The 19,769-nt window shown below is 43.6% G+C and overlaps 1 non-coding gene across 1 annotated transcript; it reads left to right on the top strand.

Moving 5' to 3' along the window:
- Positions 1-9,685: 9,685 nt before the first annotated feature.
- On the top strand, positions 9,686-9,792 carry LOC131228297 (small nucleolar RNA R71). Its single transcript, XR_009162807.1, has one exon. It is a non-coding gene; the product is annotated as a small nucleolar RNA R71 (small nucleolar RNA).
- The last annotated feature ends 9,977 nt before the right edge of the window (positions 9,793-19,769 follow it).

Raw genomic sequence — 19,769 nt, 5'->3', positions numbered from 1 at the left:
GCAGCCCACCTGCCTTGTGGTCAAGCTTGGATCAAAGCTGTGGCCTAGGTGGAGGTCATTTGCAGTCCAGCATCACGGCCCACTAAGGGCATTTTCATTCCAGTTTTCACGGCCCATTTGAGAGTCTGTTTCAGCTCAGATAGTGGCCCATTTAAAGGACCGTTTCAGTCCAGATCCACAGCCTAACTGAGGCTTTCTTCAGCCTAGCTACAAGGACTATCTGGAAGCCATTTTTGACCTAACTGAGGGATGTTTTTTAGCCCACCCTTCTGGATTGATTTTATCCTAGAACGTGGGCTGTCAGCCCACTATCCAGCATAGCTTGTGGCTGAGACCTAGCAGACGAACGAGTTGGATGGCATATGAACATCGTGGTGGCATTCCTCAGATGATCCTAGCCATCTGATGAGACGAGCACTGATGATCAGTGAACTATCATCATCCTTAGTTAATGGAGGTAAGGCACTCGGCCCAGCGTTATTAATAAAGTCCGGCCAGATCTGGGCTCTGATCCAAACCGACTGCAACTCCAACAGCCAAGTGATGTTGGGAGAAAGAAAATGAGGGGAGGTAGACCATTACCTGGCCTACTCCAATGCCGGCGGAGTCAGTTCAACTCAGTTGCAGCTACAACAACGGACACCTGGTGGATTCCTGATCTTGGGACTCAGTGGGGCAGTAACCCAACTCTCCTGAGTGGTTGAAAACGACCTGAGTTGAGCTGAAGATGGGCCGAGCTGGGTAGCTGCTGACTCGCTCTCCCTCTCACACTCTGCTATTCTCTCCCTTCTCTCTCTCTCTCTCTCTGTTGTTCTCTCATTGGTGTGAATCCCAAGGCATCCCAATGGCTTTTATAGCCGAGGGAGAACTCCAGCACATCTCAGCCAACGACTGAGATGAAAACACCACATGCAACGACTATTTTCGAGAGGTCACTATGCATGGGGTCCATTCAACCCTGGGGATGGATTCCCACGACCATGGCCTACCAGGAAAATAATTTTTTTTAGCTCTGGTGGGGTCCATCTCGTGATCGTGGATCAGGTACTTCAACGGGGAAGATGGGAGAGCAATTAATGGCAACTCCATATCTACGATACTTTCTTAAGATATGGTCCATTTGAACGGACCAAATGAAGCCTCTAATCAGTGTGGGACCCACTTTTTAGGCCATTCAGGTGAGTTTCGGAATATCTCACGAGAAACTCCTCGTCTCACCGATTTCTCATGAGATGAGATGACTCACGCTTATAACTTGCGTCACCCTAAAGTGAGGGGCTGGGATAGCTCCACGTGGCCCAGGGAAGGGCCTGGATCGTGCCAGCACCCATTTCTCGAAAGGGAAATGTCTCCTTTTGCTTTCTTTGCTTCAGACGACTGCCTGACCATTTTTGGTAACGGGAGAGCATGCTCTCTAACGGACGAGTTGATGGCTGGGATTGCATGGCCAAACCGATCCTGGACCGTCCATGTGGCCCCTGTTCACTCCCCAAGTATTGGGTTGAGATGTAGTAATAAACTCGGAAAGATCGAGGTCGAATCCACAGGGACTGAAACTTGTACGTTTCCTGAAACTAGGTAGAAATAAAACTAGCCTAAGATGCAATCTAAATCAAATATAAATTGATGAATAATGGTGAGAGATTAATCTACAACTTTAAGGAATTCAGAGGAAGGAAACTAAGGATTCAGAGGATCCACTTGTAGAGATCAGGGAGATCTTATGCTTGCATCAAAAATTATGGAATTTAAACTGAACTTCCGTTGATATAGTTGTCAAGAAGTGAAAGGTATATGAATTAGAATGGATTCCATCACCAAACCATGTCCAGGAGACAAAGCAAACAATAAAATTCAACTAATTGGCAACCAATCATTGATGTATGAAGGTTAGGAAGGATACCGTCATCCAACCATGCCCATGAGACGATGGTGAACAACAGGGCTTCCTGACGTCCTAGACATCAAAAGGAAGAAGAAATACTCAAAACCCTTGCAGATCTATTGTAATTTCAGTCACAACAAACCATAAAAAAAACTGAAAGTATTCCTTTTAATTTGAACTAAAAATCAACATTAATCAGTTTAAACAAAAGGCACAAGCGAAGTCTCTCCCATCGGACTACAAGCTTCACCTCTTAGCCCTAGCTAAGAGGTTTAGCCACACATGAATGGGCCGGACCCTTTAAACAAAGCAATTAAAAAGAAAAAGAAAAAAAGAAAAGAGCAAGAAAAACAGATGCCACTTCCCTCCTCAAGCGTGCTCCACGGCTCCCGCTTCTCTTTCAATCCCTCCTTCAATGCTTTCTCCTCTCCAAAACCGAGATCTCCATCCCCCTTTCTCTCTCTTCTTTTTATCACCCTGAAGGTCGGCTAGAGGGTCCTCCCGCGCAAGAGGCGGTGTTACAGGTTTCGTAGTCGGAACGCGCAACCTGAGAAATTGCAAAGATTGGTTGCGATTGGACCGAGATTGAGATGAAAGATCCTCCAGTCCACGAAATCTGACCACATAGGAAGGGTTTAAATCCCTTGTTTCGAAGCTTGAACAGTCTGGATCATTGTTTTGATCAGCGATGATGGCCCACCTGGATCGACCGCAACCTCTGCTGCGGAATAGAGCTCGCGGAGGCGCTCCGCTATGCCGTTAATGGGGTCCATAAACGGACTTATCAAGGAAATCACACCGTCCACTGGTTTCCCCTCGGAATTTCAGTCAGGAAGGTGCATTTTTTTCCTTCCGTTGATGAGGCCCACTGAATCTTTGTTTCTGTCGTTCATCCTGCGTTTAATGGCTGGAAACGCACATAGGCTCGCATGGGGGAAGAAGGTCACCTAAACGTGGGTTACACCCACCCTCTGGATGCAATGGATGGTTCCAATCTTCAAACTAGCTGATGAGTGGGGCCCACAACCCAGAACCGCAACGAACGGCGTAAACGCTGTTGCGTTTTGGTTTTAATTGGAAGAAGAAGCCGGTCAAAGGTCGGATTGATCGATTTTTCGTTTCTGTGCACGGCCAGTACACTTGTGCACTATGCACACTCATACTCCAGTGGGGTCCATTATGATGTTTTTGAGAAATCCGCTCTGTCTATCCGTTTTGTCAGCTCATTTAAACAGTTGAGACCAAAAATGGAGAATATCCAGATATCAGGTGGGCCCCACTTAAGGTTTTAAGGGGCTGATCTATCTGTTGGGCCATTTCACAGTGATCCAATGGCTGATTTTTGATTTGTACGGCTTATTTAAGGTCTTCAAGCCATATATAAAGTTTCGAGCTGAACAGATGGTGGGAACCCTGTGATCTTGTATTCTGTACCAATTTCAGGCTACTTGAGCATTAGTTTCTCGATTATCTTGGATCCCTGGCGTGCAAATATGCCGATCCTGGTCTCCTGGTGCCCGTCACTTAACTTGGTGACTTCAGACCGTTAAATCCATGCTCTTAGTACCTTTTCCCAGTCCAGGCTCGTAAATACGCCCTGCAACACAAACACGATTTAAATCGGGCTGTTTAAACAGTATCATGTTTGAAAATCCAGGCAATAACAGGGTCTGATATGCAATATTTGACCCTCAACACAACCCCCAACCAGCATCTTGCTAGTCCCGAGCAAGGTATGCGAAAAATAAATTGAGAATTACAGGACAATTTCTACAAACTCAAGAGATTTATGAAAAACAATTCAGATACTCGAATTCTAAGATTCATGAATGTTGACATTACTTTCTCCTGAAATCAAGCTCACGGTAAACTTCATAATCAAGCTCAAATATTAATCCAATAATTAGAACGATTCTAAATATTGAGTTCCATGGGTGTATCGTATAATCTCGGCTTATCATTAAGGTTCACTTCTTAATTTCATGATATTATCGGTAAACACTAAGATAATTCATAATAACTCAAACTTTCCTTACGGATCATCTTTTCATTAATCGACCTTTGATATATATATATATATATATATATATATATATATATATATATTATATTAAAATACCGCCAAGGGGAGGAATCAAATCTTCACCTATAGGGAGCAAACCTATGATGAAGACCATTACCCACCCCTTTCCGCCGGCTACTTTGGGAAATTGAACCTTCACCTATAGGGAGCAAACCTATGGTGAAATTATTCACCCAATCCTTTCAATTTTCTCAGGCCGGTTCCTTTCATGCTTAGTGAGTACCAAGTAAATCCTTCAATATCAAACTGAAACCTTAATGTGAAAGCGAGATGTGACATGTGAGATCAAAACTCAATCAATGTGTACAACTTCTAATTCTGGATTAACAATTCAAACTTAATTATGCAATCCAATAGATACTGAATCCAGGCGTCTTAAATTTCCAACATCATGTATCTTGAAATTCCAGGTGCCCTAGATGGCTGTCAAAGTCCCTTCAAATTCACAAGAAAGTTCAGAAAAATTAAAAAATTTCACAATTTTTGTTCAAGACCAAGAAAATGCTGATTAGGTCACCTAATCTCCCACCCCCAACCTAAAATCTACATTGTCTTCAATGTAAAAGATATGAGCGTGCAATGCACTTGGGACAACGAAAAGTAAATATGAAGTGATGGGAAGATAGTACCTGGATGATGAATTAAGAGACATTTTCCAAGAGATCGTAGTATGGGCATCGGTCAGCACGAAAGAGAAGGCAACATAAAAATAACAAAAAATAAAATCCTACCTATACCACTTTCGTAGGTGCTCTCGATTGCATTTAGCATATGCAACAAGCCTTTAAACCCCTAGGTTGCCCCTAGTGGATGAGTTGTAGTCTCGTGAGGGTTTGCAGTAAGGTTACCCACAAACATTGAACTAACTAATGATAAAAATGAAATGAAGAGCTGGGTTGCCTCCCAGGAGCGCTAAGTTTACCGTCTTCAGCCAGACAAATAAAGCAACTACCCTAGTCCTATGAAAGCGATAAACCTACCTATACATCCATCAGACTAGGAGATCAATCCTGGTAAACAAGAGCAGTCAGGGTCATGGACATGTCCTCTGAATCAAATTTCTCGACAAATAGTTTCAATAGATGTCCATTGACTTTAAACTCCTTGCCATTGTCGGGATCTCTTATCTCAACGGCCCCATGAAGAAAAACAGTAACAACAATGTAAGGGCCGGTCCAACGAGATCGAAGCTTACCCGGAAAGAGATGTAATCGAGAATTGTACAAAAGGACCTTCTGACCAGGCGTGAATGATTTTCGTAAAATGTGTTGGTCATGAAATGTTTTCATCTTGTCCTTGTAAATTCTCGAATTATCGTACGTATCATTCCGAATTTTCTCAAGTTCATTCAATTGAAGTTTGCGTAGTGAGCCAGCGTTGTCCAAATTAAAATTAAGATTTTTGATCACCCAGTATGCTTTATGTTCCAGCTCTATAGGCAGGTGACAAGCTTTCCCATAGACAAGTCTAAAGAGAGACATTCCAATAGGGGTTTTAAAGGCAGTACGGTATGCCCATAAGGCATCGGTCAATCGGATTGACCAATCCTTACGATCAGGGTTAACCGTTTTCTCCAAAATGTGTTTAATTTTCCTATTAGAAATCTCAGCTTGCCCACTTGTCTGTGGGTGGTACGGGGTGCTTACCCTATGAGAGATACCGTATTTCTTCATTAAGCTCTCAAATGGTTTATTACAAAAGTGTGAGCCCCCATTACTAATGATGGCTCGAGGCGTTCCGAATCGAGAAAGGATGTTTTCTTTTAAGAATTTAATGACCGTGCAATGGTCATTAGTTCGACACAGAATCGCTTCGACCCATTTAGTGACATAATCCACGGCGAGTAAAATATACAGATTTCCAAACAATTGGGGGAATGGTCCCATGAAATCGATGCCCCAGCAATCAAATGTTTCAATGATAAGGATGAGATTCAAAGGCATCATATTTCGAAGGGACAATGCTCCCAATTTCTGATAACGCTCACAAGCTTTGCAAAACTCATGAGTGTCCCTAAACATAGTGGGCCAGTAAAAACCACACTGCAGAATCTTGACCGTGGTCTTTTTAGCAGAAAAGTGACCACCACAGGCCTGTGAGTGACAGAAGGAGATGACGCTCTGATGCTCATCGTCTGGTACACATCTCCTTAGGATTTGGTCTAGGCAATATTTAAATAAATAATGATCATCCCAGAAAAAGTTGTGCATCTCGATGAAGAATTTCTTCTTTTCTTGCGCAGTCCACTGTGTCGGTATAGCACCTGTAGTAAGATAATTAGCAATATCAACGAACCAAGGTGAATGGGAGACTCTGAACAGTTGTTCATCAGGGAACATGTCATTGATATGGGTCGTCTTAAGGGAATCAGATGTATTAAGGCGAGAAAGGTGATCGGCCACAACGTTTTCTACTCCCTTTTTATCTTTAATTTCCAAATCAAATTCTTGGAGTAGAAGGATCCATCGTATCAGGCGGGGCTTAGAATAATTCTTAGAAAGAAGATACTTCAGTGCCGCATGATCTGTATAGATAATGATCTTGGATCCGATCAGGTATGACCTAAATTTGTCTAAGGCGAACACTACGGCTAAGAGTTCTTTTTCCGTAGTTGAGTAGTTCACTTGGGCCGAATTTAAAGTCCTACTCACGTAATGGATGACGTAGGGTCTCTTGTCTTTTCTCTGGCCTAGAACCGCTCCAAGAGCATAATCAGAAGCGTCGCACATAAGCTCAAAAGGAAGGCTCCAGTCGGGTGGCTGTATGATAGGTGCAGTGGTTAACGTGCCCTTAAGCTTGATGAAAGCTTCCTGACATTGCTCAGTCCACTCGTACGGAACATCCTTTTGAAGAAGACTACATAAAGGACGAGAGAGGAGACTGAAGTCCTTTATAAATCGCCTGTAAAATCCTGCGTGTCCTAAGAAGGATCGCACGTCTCTGATGTTCTTGGGTGGAGGTAGGTTAGAGATAAGATCGATTTTTACCTTATCTACCTCGATTCCCTTGAATGAGATGATATGCCCAAGGACAATTCCCTTCTGAACCATGAAATGACACTTCTCCCAATTAAGTACCAAGTTCTTTTCTTCACATCTTTTCAGCACACATTTAAGACTTTCCAAGCACTTGCTGAAAGATGGACCATAAACAGAGAAATCGTCCATGAAGACCTCTAGATATTGCCCCACCATATCCGAAAAGATACTAAGCATACATCGCTGAAAGGTGGCAGGGGCATTACATAGTCCGAATGGCATCCTTCGATAGGCAAAGGTGCCGTAGGGACATGTAAATGTGGTCTTTTCCTGGTCTTCAGGGGCTATTTCTATCTGGTTGTAGCTCGAATACCCGTCAAGGAAACTGTAATAGGAATGACCAGCTAACCTTTTCAGGATCTGATCAATGAATGGTAAAGGAAAGTGGTCTTTCCTCGTGACGGTATTCAACTTCCTGTAGTCAATGCACATTCTCCAACCAGTAGTGACTCTAGTTGGCACGAGTTCATTATTAGCATTGGCTACGATGGTGATTCCGGACTTCTTAGGGACCACTTGAGTTGGACTCATCCATTGACTATCAGATATAGGGTATATGATACCCACGTCCAATAGTTTAAGAACCTCGGCCTTAACCACTTCCTTCATGTTTAGATTTAGTCTACGTTGTGGTTGTCGAGCGATTTTTGCATTATCCTCAAGATATATGCGGTGAGTACAAATCGAGGAATTAATTCCCTTGAGGTCCGCTATCGTCCATCCCAGGGCTCCTTTATGCTCAATGAGAGTAGATATGAGCATACTCTCCTGTTCTTTCTCTAGGTGGGCAGAGATCACCACCGGGTATGTCTCATCTTGACCTAAATAGGCATATTTCAAATCAGAGGGCAAAGGTTTTAGGTCAAGCTTCGGCGGCTTGAGGTTAGACGGTAGAGGCATTACATCGATTTGTGGCAATTCTTCAAATTGTGGCCTCCACCGATTAACTTCAAGTACCGGTGCAGTATCAAGCAGGGCACACGTCTCCCTAATCATGTCATCATCAGAATCATGGGAGTGGGCCAGGCACATCTCTAGATGGTCGGAGGATAAGGTTAGAGGTGTTGTATCTTCCACGAAAGAGTCAATCATGTTAATGTCGTGGAAATCATCATCATCCTCTAAGTTTCTGCCGTTATTGAAAAAGATGTTTGACTCCAATGTCATATTCCCAAAAGACATAGTCATGACACCATTCCTGCAATTGATAATTGCATTTGAAGTGGCAAGGAATGGGCGGCCAAGAATGACGGGGATCTGAGTACTTATGTTATTGATGGGTTCGGTGTCCAGGATGATAAAATCTACAGGGTAGTAAAATCTATCAACTTGAACCAACACATCCTCAATTATCCCTCTTGGTACACGAACAGATCGATCAGCAAGTTGTAGTGTGGTTAGGGTGGGTTTTAATTCACCCAAACCTAACTATTTGTATACCGAGTAGGGAATCAGATTGACGCTCGCTCCTAAGTCAAGAAGTGCGTGATCAATTTGATGGTTCCCGATTACACATGATATGGTTGGGCTACCGGGATCTTTGAATTTCTGTGGCACGTCTTGCTTTAGGATGACACTCACTTTCTCAGTCAAGAAAATTTTCTTTTGAATACTTTGCCGTCTTTTGGTCGTGCATAAGTCTTTCAGAAATTTGGCATATGAAGGAATCTGTTTCACGACATCAAGTAGAGGAATGTTGACTTTCACTTGTTTCAACACCTCTAGGATATCCTAAGAGTTAGAGAGAGGTTTTGGTAAAACCAACCGTTGGGGGAACGGAACAACTGGCTTCTCTAGAGTTCCGGTTCTAATTTCTGTGGGGCATCACTAGATCCATCATTGTTGTCCTCTTCTGGTTCTTGAGGCTTTTCGGGCCTAACCGGAAGAGTTTTATCAATGATCTTTCCACTCCTAAGAGTGTTGATGGATTTAGCGTGCCCCATCTGATTTGAAGAGCTGGGATCATTAATCTCGTACTGCGGTTTAGGATTGGGGAGAGGTTGTGCAGGAAGCATCCCCTTTTTTATAACCGTCATACGAGAATCGATCTTTTGCATAAAATCTGTAATTCTCCGCATTGCCTGAGCCAGCTCTTATATGGAATTTTGAACCGGTTCCTCTTGAGGTTTCACTTGATTTGGATTTTGATTGAAGAAACCTTGAGGGGTAGCCGTTTGTCCATTCCTCCAACTAAAGTTTGGATGATTTTTCCAACCAGGATTGTACGTATTAGAGTTAGGTCCAGTAAAAGGTCTTTGATAGTTGTTTACGGCATTAGCTTGTTCATTCAACACTCTTCGAAAGGCGGGTATTGTAGGACAATTTTCAGTTGTATGAATGTTGCAATCACAGATGCTGCAAACAATTTCATTAACCTTATCCTTCTTTCCTTCCATGGCCTCAACTTTTCTTATGAGCGTAGTCACTTTACACTTGAGATCATCTTCTTCTTTCAAGAGATATAATCCACCTTTCTCCTTTAATTGAGTCGGCCTAGAAGTGGTGCTCGACTTTGGGTAATAGTCCCATAATTGTGTTTTTTCAGCAAGACTATCGAGGTAATCCCATACCTCGTCAACATCTTTATTAATGAACTCTCCATTACACATTGTCTCGGCCATTTGGCGCATGGAAGATGTCAGTCCATCATAGAAAAAATTTGTAATGCGCCACATTTCAAATCCGTGTTGTGGGCATGAACTGAACAAATCTTTAAACATTTCCCAACATTGGAAGAATGTTTCATCTTTCTTTTGGGCAAAGTTCTTGATTGCTTTTCTGAGGGTAATCGTTTTATGATGTGGGAAGAATTTTTTTATGAATTCCCTCTGCATGTCGTTCCATGTGCCAATGGATTTAGGACGCAGTGAATGTAACCACGTCTTAGCTTTCTCTTTTAAGGAAAAAGTAAAGAGTTTCAGCCTAATTGTATCCTCAGATACATTAGGAAAACATAATGTAGCTATAATCTCATCGAACTCTTTCAAATGTAAATATGGACTCTCTGATTCAAGTCCATGGAATTTGGGAAGGAGTTGGATAACTCCTGGCTTGATATCCATTTGTCCTGTGCTTTCAGGAAAAATCATGCATGAGGGCGTACTCACTCCCGCCGGTTGTAGATAATCTCGTAAAGTACAAGGCGGGGGTGCCTGTTGCACCTCATTCTCATCTTGGGTATCCTCCACCCTAGGTGGAAGTAGAGGAGGTTGGTCTTTGGCCATAACTTCAATTAACTCAGGGGATTTCGAGTGGTGTCTAGTCCTGCGATGGATAGTCAACCCCTCAACCAATCCTCCTTCAGTCAAGAGATGTCGAGTGTTGTCACGGGCCCACTTGGGCATGAAACACTCGCAGCCCTCAATCAAATTCGAACGGAACGAAAATCTAGAAAGAAAGAGAGAGTTGGAAAGAAATTACCAACTTGAAGTCTCTAAGTTAAAGACCTGCAAAAGAAAACAAGTCAGTTTCGAAAAGAAGAAAAGTCTAAACTAGAAAGTAAATTACTAAAAGAGATATGAAAAATAGAAAGTAGAGAGAAAGAACTTACCGAATTAGAAATTTCTATCTTAAAGGCCTACACAATAGGAAAGTTAGTTTCTAAACAGAAATTCCACAAGTAGAAAATTTCTAAAAGTAAATTAAGAAACAAAGTTAGATTCTAAAAGAGTTAAAATTAGAAAGTTTCTAGAATAGAAGAAAGATGAATTAGTTTCTAAAATTAGAAAAATTTTCTAAAAAGGGAAATAACTAACCTAGTTTCTAAAAGAAAAAGAGGAAAGTTTCTAAAAATAAACTACTTCCTAAAAATAGAAAAATACTAGAATTAAAAATTTTTAAAATTTAAACCCTAATTCTAAAAAGTAGAAAAAGTAGAGAGATTAGGAAGGAATTACCAATTTAGAAACTTATGTCAGGATCCTACAAAATAGGAAAACAAGTTAGTTCTAGAAATCAAATAAAAGGCTACAACTAAAGTTAGTCAAATTCTAATCTTAAATTAATTCTAAACCTAATTAATTTCAAAAAATCACAACCATCAGTCCCCGGTAACGGCGCCAAAAACTTGTTCACTCCCCAATTATAGGGTTGTGATGTAGTAATAAACTCGGTAAGACTGAGGTCGAATCCACAGGGACTGAAACTTGTACGTTTCCTGAAACTAGGTAGAAATAAAACTAGCCTAAGATGCAATCTAAATCAAATATAAATTGATGAATAATGGTGAGAGATTAATCTACAACTTTAAGGAATTCAGAGGAAGGAAACTAAGGATTCAGAGGATCCACTTGTAGAGATCAGGGAGATCTTATGCCTGCATCAAAAACTATGGAATTTAAACTGAACTTCCGTTGATATAGTTGTCAAGAAGTGAAAGGTATATGAATTAGAATGGATTCCATCACCAAACCATGTCCAGGAGACAAAGCAAACAATAAAATTTAACTAATTGGCAACCAATCATTGATGTATGAAGGTTAGGAAGGATATCGTCATCCAACCATGCCCATGAGACGATGGTGAACAGCAGGGCTTCCTGACGTCCTAGACATAAAAAGGAGGAAGAAATACTCAAAGCCCTCACAGATCTATTGTAATTTCAGTCACAACAAACCATAAAAAAAAATTAAAGTATTCCTTTTAATTTGAACTAAAAATCAACATTAATCAGTCTAAACAAAAGGCACAAGCGAAGTCTCTCCCATCGGACTACAAGCTTCACCTCTTAGCCCTAGCTAAGAGGTTTAGCCACACATGAATGGGCCGGACCCTTTAAACAAAGCAATTAAAAAGAAAAAGAAAAAAAGAAAAGAGCAAGAAAACTAGATGCCACTTCCCTCCTCAAGCGTGTTCCACGGCTCCCGCTTCTCTTTCAATCCCTCCTTCAATGCTTTCTCCTCTCCAAAACCGAGATCCCCATCCCCCTTTCTCTCTCTTCTTTTTATCACCCTGAAGGTCGGCTGGAGGGTCCTCCCGCGCAAGAGGCGGTGTTACAGGTTTCGCAGCCAGAACGCACAACCTGAGAAATTGCAAAGATTGGTTGCGATTGGACCAAGATTGAGATGAAAGATCCTCCAATCCACGAAATCTGACCACATAGGAAGGGTTTAAATCCCCTGTTTCGAAGCTTGAATGGTCTGGATCATTGTTTTGATCAGCGATGATGGCCCACCTGGATCGACCGCAACCTCTACTGCGGAACAAAGCTCGCGCAAGCGCTCCGCTGTGCTATTAATGGGGTCCGTAAACGGACTTATCAAGGAAATCCACACCGTCCACTGGTTTCCCCTCGGAATTTAAAGAGAAGTAATGATAATTAATATTATATTAATATAATATAATATATAGGATATAGATGGTGGTGGGCCCTACGTGGGACCCACCTGTTTTGCTTGCAGTAGCAATGGCTGCACCTCATCGCAGCTATGTAGTTGCTGTATTGATGGTGGGCCCTATGTGTACCGCACACCAGCTATACAGTTGCTGTATTGACGCAGCTACTTCGGTGGGTCCCACCTGTTTCATCCACACCATCCTTGGACGCTGGGACCCCCTTATTGTATATATTTACACCGTCAGTCCATTTTTATGGACTGGAGGGCCACACATGTGGACCACCTCAATGAAGTAAGTTGGCTGGTGTACCTCTCACCAACAATATAGCTGCTGTGTTCAGCAGTTCCGTGGGTGTCATCATGTGGTCTGTGTTTCACCCAGACCATCCGTCCGTTTTTCAGGTGAGGTGGGGTCCACCTTGATTTATTTATCCACACCACGTGGACCCACCGATGTTCATGTCATCCACACCGTCCAGATCTGGGCCCCTTGGTAATGTATATTAATCGTCCAGACCGTCATCTGGACACTAGACAGGGCTACATGTGATATTGTATATATAATATAATATAATATAATATATAATAAATGTTATAGCTGGTGGCCCCACGTGGAAACCACCTTTATGTTTTATTTTTATTTTTATTTGTATTGTTATTTTCTATACAACCGTCCACCCACTTGGTGTGTGGGGCCCACCCACACGTGCTGCACGTGTGGGATGGGCCCACCTTGATGTATTTGTCATGGCTGCACCATCCAGATGAAAGGTGGCCCTGACGATGTACGTGGGGTATATCCACACCGTCCAGCTCTTTTGATGGTGGAGCTCACCTTGATGCATGTAGCCACACTGTCCATCATCTGGTGGGACCCACCTGTTGAGAGATGGCCACCCATTCCACACGTGGACATGGGGCCCTGATGTAAGTGTTTTATACCACCGTGTGTTGGACGGCAGGATCCACATCGTATTGTATGTGTCTTAGCTGTGCCCTCCGTCTGATGGGACCCGCGTGATTTATAGGTCTTACCTGCACCATCCACACATGTGTGGACTCCACACGTGATGCATGTGTCCTGCATCTAGGCCGTCCGTCCAGGCCTGGACGCTGGGTGCTGGTGGCCCCCTTTTTTTCATACACACACATACACTCTCATGAATAAATAAATAAATATATAAATAAATAAATAAATATATATATATATACACACATAATATTATATTATTATATCATATGTATATATGATTTATATATATGTATGTGGTGGGCCCATGTGGGACCCACCTACTGGACAGATTGGCAGAGGTACCTCACACCAGCTATATAGCTGAGTATTGACGTCAGTAGTTTTTGTGGGCCACGTTGATGTATGCATTGCATGCCGTCCATCTATTCCATCTATGCCATCCATATGAGTGAGCCCCACCAGCACATTATGTGGATTTAATCACGAGGTAAGTGTTTTATCCCAACCGCCCATATGTGGCCCGGCAACAGAGCAGCTATTGTGTCAACGTCAACAAGGTGTTGTGGGCCTGATCATGATGTATTTATTTCATCCACACCGTCCAGATTGTGTTGGACAATGCTGGACAATGTTTAGACGGTGCTGATTTACATGAATGATGGTTGGAATGTGCTAATTTACCTAGACAATGTTCGGACGTGCTGTGTAGGGGCCCATTTGTTGTGTGTGTGGGGCCCACCTGTCATGCATATTAGGCCCATGTGATGGGGTCCACCTTGGTGTGCATATTCTATATTAGCACTGTCCAATTTTAGACGGTGCCACATGGGGCCTACCATTGATGCATGTATTGTATATCCATTGATGTATGTATTGTATATCCATTGATGTATGTATTGTATATCTATGCCGTCCATTCGTGCAGCCCGCTGTGCTGTATGCATTGTATATCCATGTCGTCCATTTGTGCGGCCCGCATTGATGTATTTGCAGCCCATATGATGGGGCCCAATGTGGTATATTTGCGGCCCATTGGGGAGGCCCAAAGTGATGTATTCATGACCCATATGACGAGGCCCATTGTGAAGTATTTCCGGCCATTGTGTGAGGCCATGGGCCCATGATACGATTAACCCTATGAGAGCCACTCCTTGGGAGTAATGTTGGTTAAATGTCCACATTATGGGCAATGACGGTTAGATGTCCTCATTGTGACCTTCCCTTAGGCCTTGTTAGGTCATTCTCATCGGTGCTGATTTGCCGATTCTGAGTATCGATCGATTCTGATTGTCCTGGCTGATTGACCAATTAGCGATCAAGGCCGGTTATCGTGATCTATTGGCGATCGAGGCCAGATATCGTGACTGATTTGCCGATTTTGGGTATTGATCGATTTTTATTATTGTGGCCAATTGATCGATTGACGATCGAGGCTAGATATTGTGACTGATTTGTCGATTTTGGGTATTGATCGATTTTGATTGTCGTGGCCGATTTGTCGATTGACGCGACTATTTTGTCGACTCTGATTATCGATCGATCCCGATTGTCGTGACCGATTTACCGATTCTGATTATCGATCGATCCCGATTGTCGTGGCCAATTTGTCCATTGTCGTGACCGATTTACCGATTCTGATTATTGATCAATCCCGATTGTGGTGGCCGATTTGTCGATTGACGTGACCGATTTGCCGATTTTGATTATAGATTGATCCTGATTGTCGTGGCCGATTTGTCGATTGACGTGATTGTTTTGCCGACTCTGATTATCAATCGATCCCGATTGTCGTGACCGATTTACCGATTCTGATTATCGATCGATCTCGATTGTTGTGGCCAATTTGTCGATTGACGTGGCTGTTTTGCTTACTCTGATTATCGATCGATCCCGATTGTCGTGACCGATTTACCAATTCTGATTATCGATCGATCCCAATTGTCGTGGCCGATTTGTCGATTGACGTGACCGATTTTCTGACTCTGATTATCGATTGATCCCGATTGTCGAGACCTATATGGTGTATATGCGACTCGTAGTTGAGGGCCATTCGATGTATATTCGACTTGTGTTTTAAGCCTAATATGATGTATATGAGGTCTATGTGATAGGGCTCATTGTGATGCATTTGAGGGTCAGGTGATGGAGCCCATTGTGATGTATGTTAGGCCCATCGTGATGTGTATTAAGTTCTTGAGTGAGGCCTATAGTGTTGTATATTTGGCCCTCGTGTGAGGTCATGGGTCCACTATATGTTAGGATCTATGAGCATCATTCCTCAGGGGCAATGTTAGTTAAATATCCACATTGTCGAGGTCGATTGTCGATGCCGGTTATTGATATCAATTATGAGTATGTGACAGCATAGCATCATGATATCTACCCATACGCATCATCTGCATGTTTGTTATGAGGTGTGGTTGATCTTTGTATATGTCATTGAGTATGTTGTTATGAGACTCCCTGATAGGTGGAGGTTATCTCACATGAGCGCACGGTATGCGCAAGATTGATGCATAACGGGATTGTATGACTCATGCATCTTGTATTATGATTATTGTACGCCCTAGCGACATCAGGGTCATAGCCTCCATAGGCATATCGTGGATGACCAGATGGGACACCGAAAATTTGTTCTACATGGGGTGCTATAGATATCCCTAGGTGAAAGTCCCTAAACCCTCTTGGTTCTAGAGGTTGCTCCAACGTCTAGACCGAGTGGATGCATGAGCGCATGAGGGCCGTATACCATTAGGCCGCGTCTCCCACTGTGTCGTGGTCGGTTGGAAGGGGGTGCGGCCTTACCTGCCCGAGAGGAGGGGGCAATGCTAGGCTGAGTCTGACCAGCTCGAGGAATGGATCCGCTATTAACAAGCCGGGCCCGATATTGGCAGGTGGATAGTGAGGTCTCTTCCACTCACCTTGTTGCGCGCGATGGGGCGGCAATCTGGTTTGGAGTGTAATAGACCCCGGTGATTTTTCAGAGAGTAACCGTACTGATATGTGGACTTATTGAGCAGGAATTGCATATTCATTCATTCACTATCCACTCGGGCTGGTGGTGCGTAACTATTTGTTACGTGTACCTTCGCATGGCGAGGATTTCGGTTGGGCACGCAACTAACCTGAGATCAGGAGTTTACCACATTGAGTTTGACTATTCAAATTTAGGTATGGGACTGGTTTGGATAGAAGTCCCTTGTGGTGGACCCATAGCCTGCGATACTACGTACTATCATCCCGACTTTACACTCTAGCATGGTCATTTCATTCGCACTGCATATCACATTGCATCCGCAGTACTTAGCATTTTGAGTTACTATGTTTCTGCACTTATATGGCCTAGACGGACTTAACAGTATTTACATATTGCATTGTACTCTCGACATCTGATATTTGGCTCTTTTTTACTCTTCATTTGTATAGTCGATTTGTATTGCGTATTCTGATATTGTTTGACTCATGGACTTGTCAGTATTTTCGCTTACTCTGATAACGTATGATTCATGACCTTGCGCTTATTTCGACATTGTATGATTATGTCATTGCGTTGAATACTTGGCACTTACCTTGTGCACACATTTACACCACCCTCTAAACTTTCTATAAGCTTATGCATGATAGATGCGTGCAGGTGATGTTAGGTTGTAGTGTTGAGCCTGGAGCGTGCGGTGGTCTTCTGGAGCTTGATTTTCGATTTATGTATTTCCCTTTCAGCATTGTACTCAAATGATTATAATAGTGGATATGTGATGATGATGTTGCCTTTGTGAATTGGGTAGTCTTGTGGTTATGCTTATTATGAGTTAAATGTACAAAAGAAATCCTTCTTATAGGATCCCAGGATCGGAATCTAGCATATGAACGCTAGGAACCGAGAATGTGATACTACGGAGGCTTTCGGTACTGGATTCGGCGATCGGGATTCCTGTGAATCCAATTTCCGAGTTTGGGGGCGTGACAGCGGGCTCAGCCTCTGCCCGAGGAGTGTTCTTCTTCTTCCGAGCCATGATCTTCACTCAGCGCTTAGAGCTGATCATCTCACTGAGAGGAGGGGGCCGCCTCCTCTTCTTGGAACCTGATGGCTCACCCATCCCTGCAAAACAAAGCTCGACTCATAATATATTCAGTCAACGAAGGCCAAAACTACTAACAAAACACTTACCGAGAGTAGTGGTAAGAGGGGTATATCTACAAAGGCCCGACTTATAGAGATTAGTCGGGTTGATGAGTTCGTGCCAGGCCTGCTGCTCCACTTTCAGCACCCGAGCTTTAGCAACTTGAGCTCGGAGGGCAGGGGAGAGTTCTAGTGAACCCTTTGAGAAAGCTACAAAAGACAAAAACAGCTCATCACACAACAAAGATAAGTACTTGAAAGCAAAGATGTAAAGTCCATTGCGATATCCAACATGGCTTAAAAAATTTTGTGGGCACTCTGTCCCGAAGACTGCTAAGCTCGAAGGCAGGCGCCTCCCACTCCCCTGAGAGCTAGAACCACTTGTTGTTCTAGTCCTTGTTGGAAGTTGGGAGCCCGGTGACAAGGCCTTTGCCAAGGTTAGGCCTCGTCGATAGGCAATACCAGCATGACTCTTGCGGGTCGTGCTTGGCCTGATATAGATGCATAAATTCATCTGACGTCAGATTCTTGTTCTTGACCTGATGTCAGATGACTAAGGCAGTAAATAAAGACCGTCAGGCATTGGGGGCGAGCTAAGCAGGAGCCAACTTCAAATGTGCCATCATTGCTCGCATAAATGGATGAAGAGGAAACTGCAGCCCACACTGAAGACATAGATGGAGATGGCTATTTCACCCTCGGCTGGGTCTCTGGGGGTGTGAAGTGGAGCAGGAGCTCAGATCTTAATAGAGTTTAGGATCTGAAACTTTGTTCGAATAGCCGCCATCTGGGAGTTGACTAGAACCGAGCCCCCCGGGATGACCTCCGCAGGACACCCACCTGAAGGCCCTGCATCCTTTCTTGAAGCAGGGGCTCGGCGAATCTTCTTTTTGCTCGGGCATCAAGCAGCAGCCTTCGAAGACTTGGACTTTTTTCCCCTAGGGGTAAGGGCTATAACAGTGGTGATTTCTACTGACCCCCCAGACTTGGAGTCCATACTCTCTGGCTCGTTGTTGTCCTCGAAGGCATATCCATCGCGGACATCATCTAAACCGTTTGGCATTGAGATTGATGAAAGGACGAAAAAGGAATTGGGAAAGTAAAGAGCAGAGGATGAGGAGACTCACAAGGTTTCTTTCGCTCACTTCAAAAGTCTCAGCAGAGGAGCGATAGTTAACAAATGATGAAGCAAATGAGTAGAGCGGTAGTTCTATACTATTCCCAACCGCAAAGTAATCATGACAAGCATTTATTGCTTAAAACAGATAGCCATCGCCAAGCACTAACCCACACGTGGAAGACCCTCATTAGTCCGAGCAACACATCTTCCTTGGCCGAGCCCCGATTGCAGCTAATAACAGTTAATAAAGTATGCAAAGAGCCGCCCGCCTTTTTCTCAATTGTGATGCTCACGGTTGATTCCCAAGCAGTTGAGTCACCTTGTTTCTTCAACCCACGACACATGTCTTCTTGCCACTCGACGAAAGCAAACCGCCCGCCGTTTGGAGCCCGGCGCATCGATAATGAAGCCAGTCATTAGGGAACTATTCCCTACACAATTAGTGATTTGAGGTGAACTGCTCCGCCCGATCGACTTCCCAGCTTGAATATACACCCCGAGCCTACATTGCAAACTCTGGGAGTGGGGTGCTTCTGTTATGGGAGAATTTGACCTGACCCAAATTGAAGTTAGCTCGGCTCGGTCACATCTCTGAATGAGTCCATCGAGCTCCATTCAAGGTCTGCTCGGCCAGATGAGTGGCCACATCAGGTACTTTAACAGGCAAGATGGCAAAGCTATACAGCCGACCCGCGACGCGGTATCTGCTTGTCTACTCTGCCTGAGTTCAGACGATCTGTGGAGATAGTGCATAGCTGCCAAGTTCTTTTGTAGAGCTTTGACATCAGCCTGGAACCTAGAAGAAGTCATTACACGTTTCAACCGTTGACTCCAATCAGATCCTTGTCAGCAAGCGACCGGGCTTGGCCCGCTTATGGGCTCGGATTGTTTTAAGTAGGATTCAGAATATAAGGTCAGCTCGGACGAGATGTGACCTATGATTACGCTCGGAACTGACTCCAGTAACGCACGTAAGGGGCAACATCCGGCGCATGATCTCAGGGGAACCGCCAATGTCTCCGGTTACACAACTCCCGCGTAATGGCATAGATTGTGTCGAGAATGATGAATGTGATAACTTCAATCAAATGATATAAATAAGGTACTCATCATAGAAATAGGTACGTAAGATCTCTCACCCGAAACCCATCTACACAACTTAGACCCAGATTCTTAGCCTGACTTTGGCATCGGAGGGTCCCTCGCTCTAGCCAGAG

Source organism: Magnolia sinica, chromosome 15 (genome assembly GCF_029962835.1).
Source record: "Magnolia sinica isolate HGM2019 chromosome 15, MsV1, whole genome shotgun sequence".
In the NCBI taxonomy this organism is placed as follows: Eukaryota; Viridiplantae; Streptophyta; class Magnoliopsida; order Magnoliales; family Magnoliaceae; genus Magnolia; species Magnolia sinica.
The sequence above is the reverse complement of the archived record's forward strand: the minus strand, read 5'-3'. Positions and strand labels throughout refer to the sequence as shown.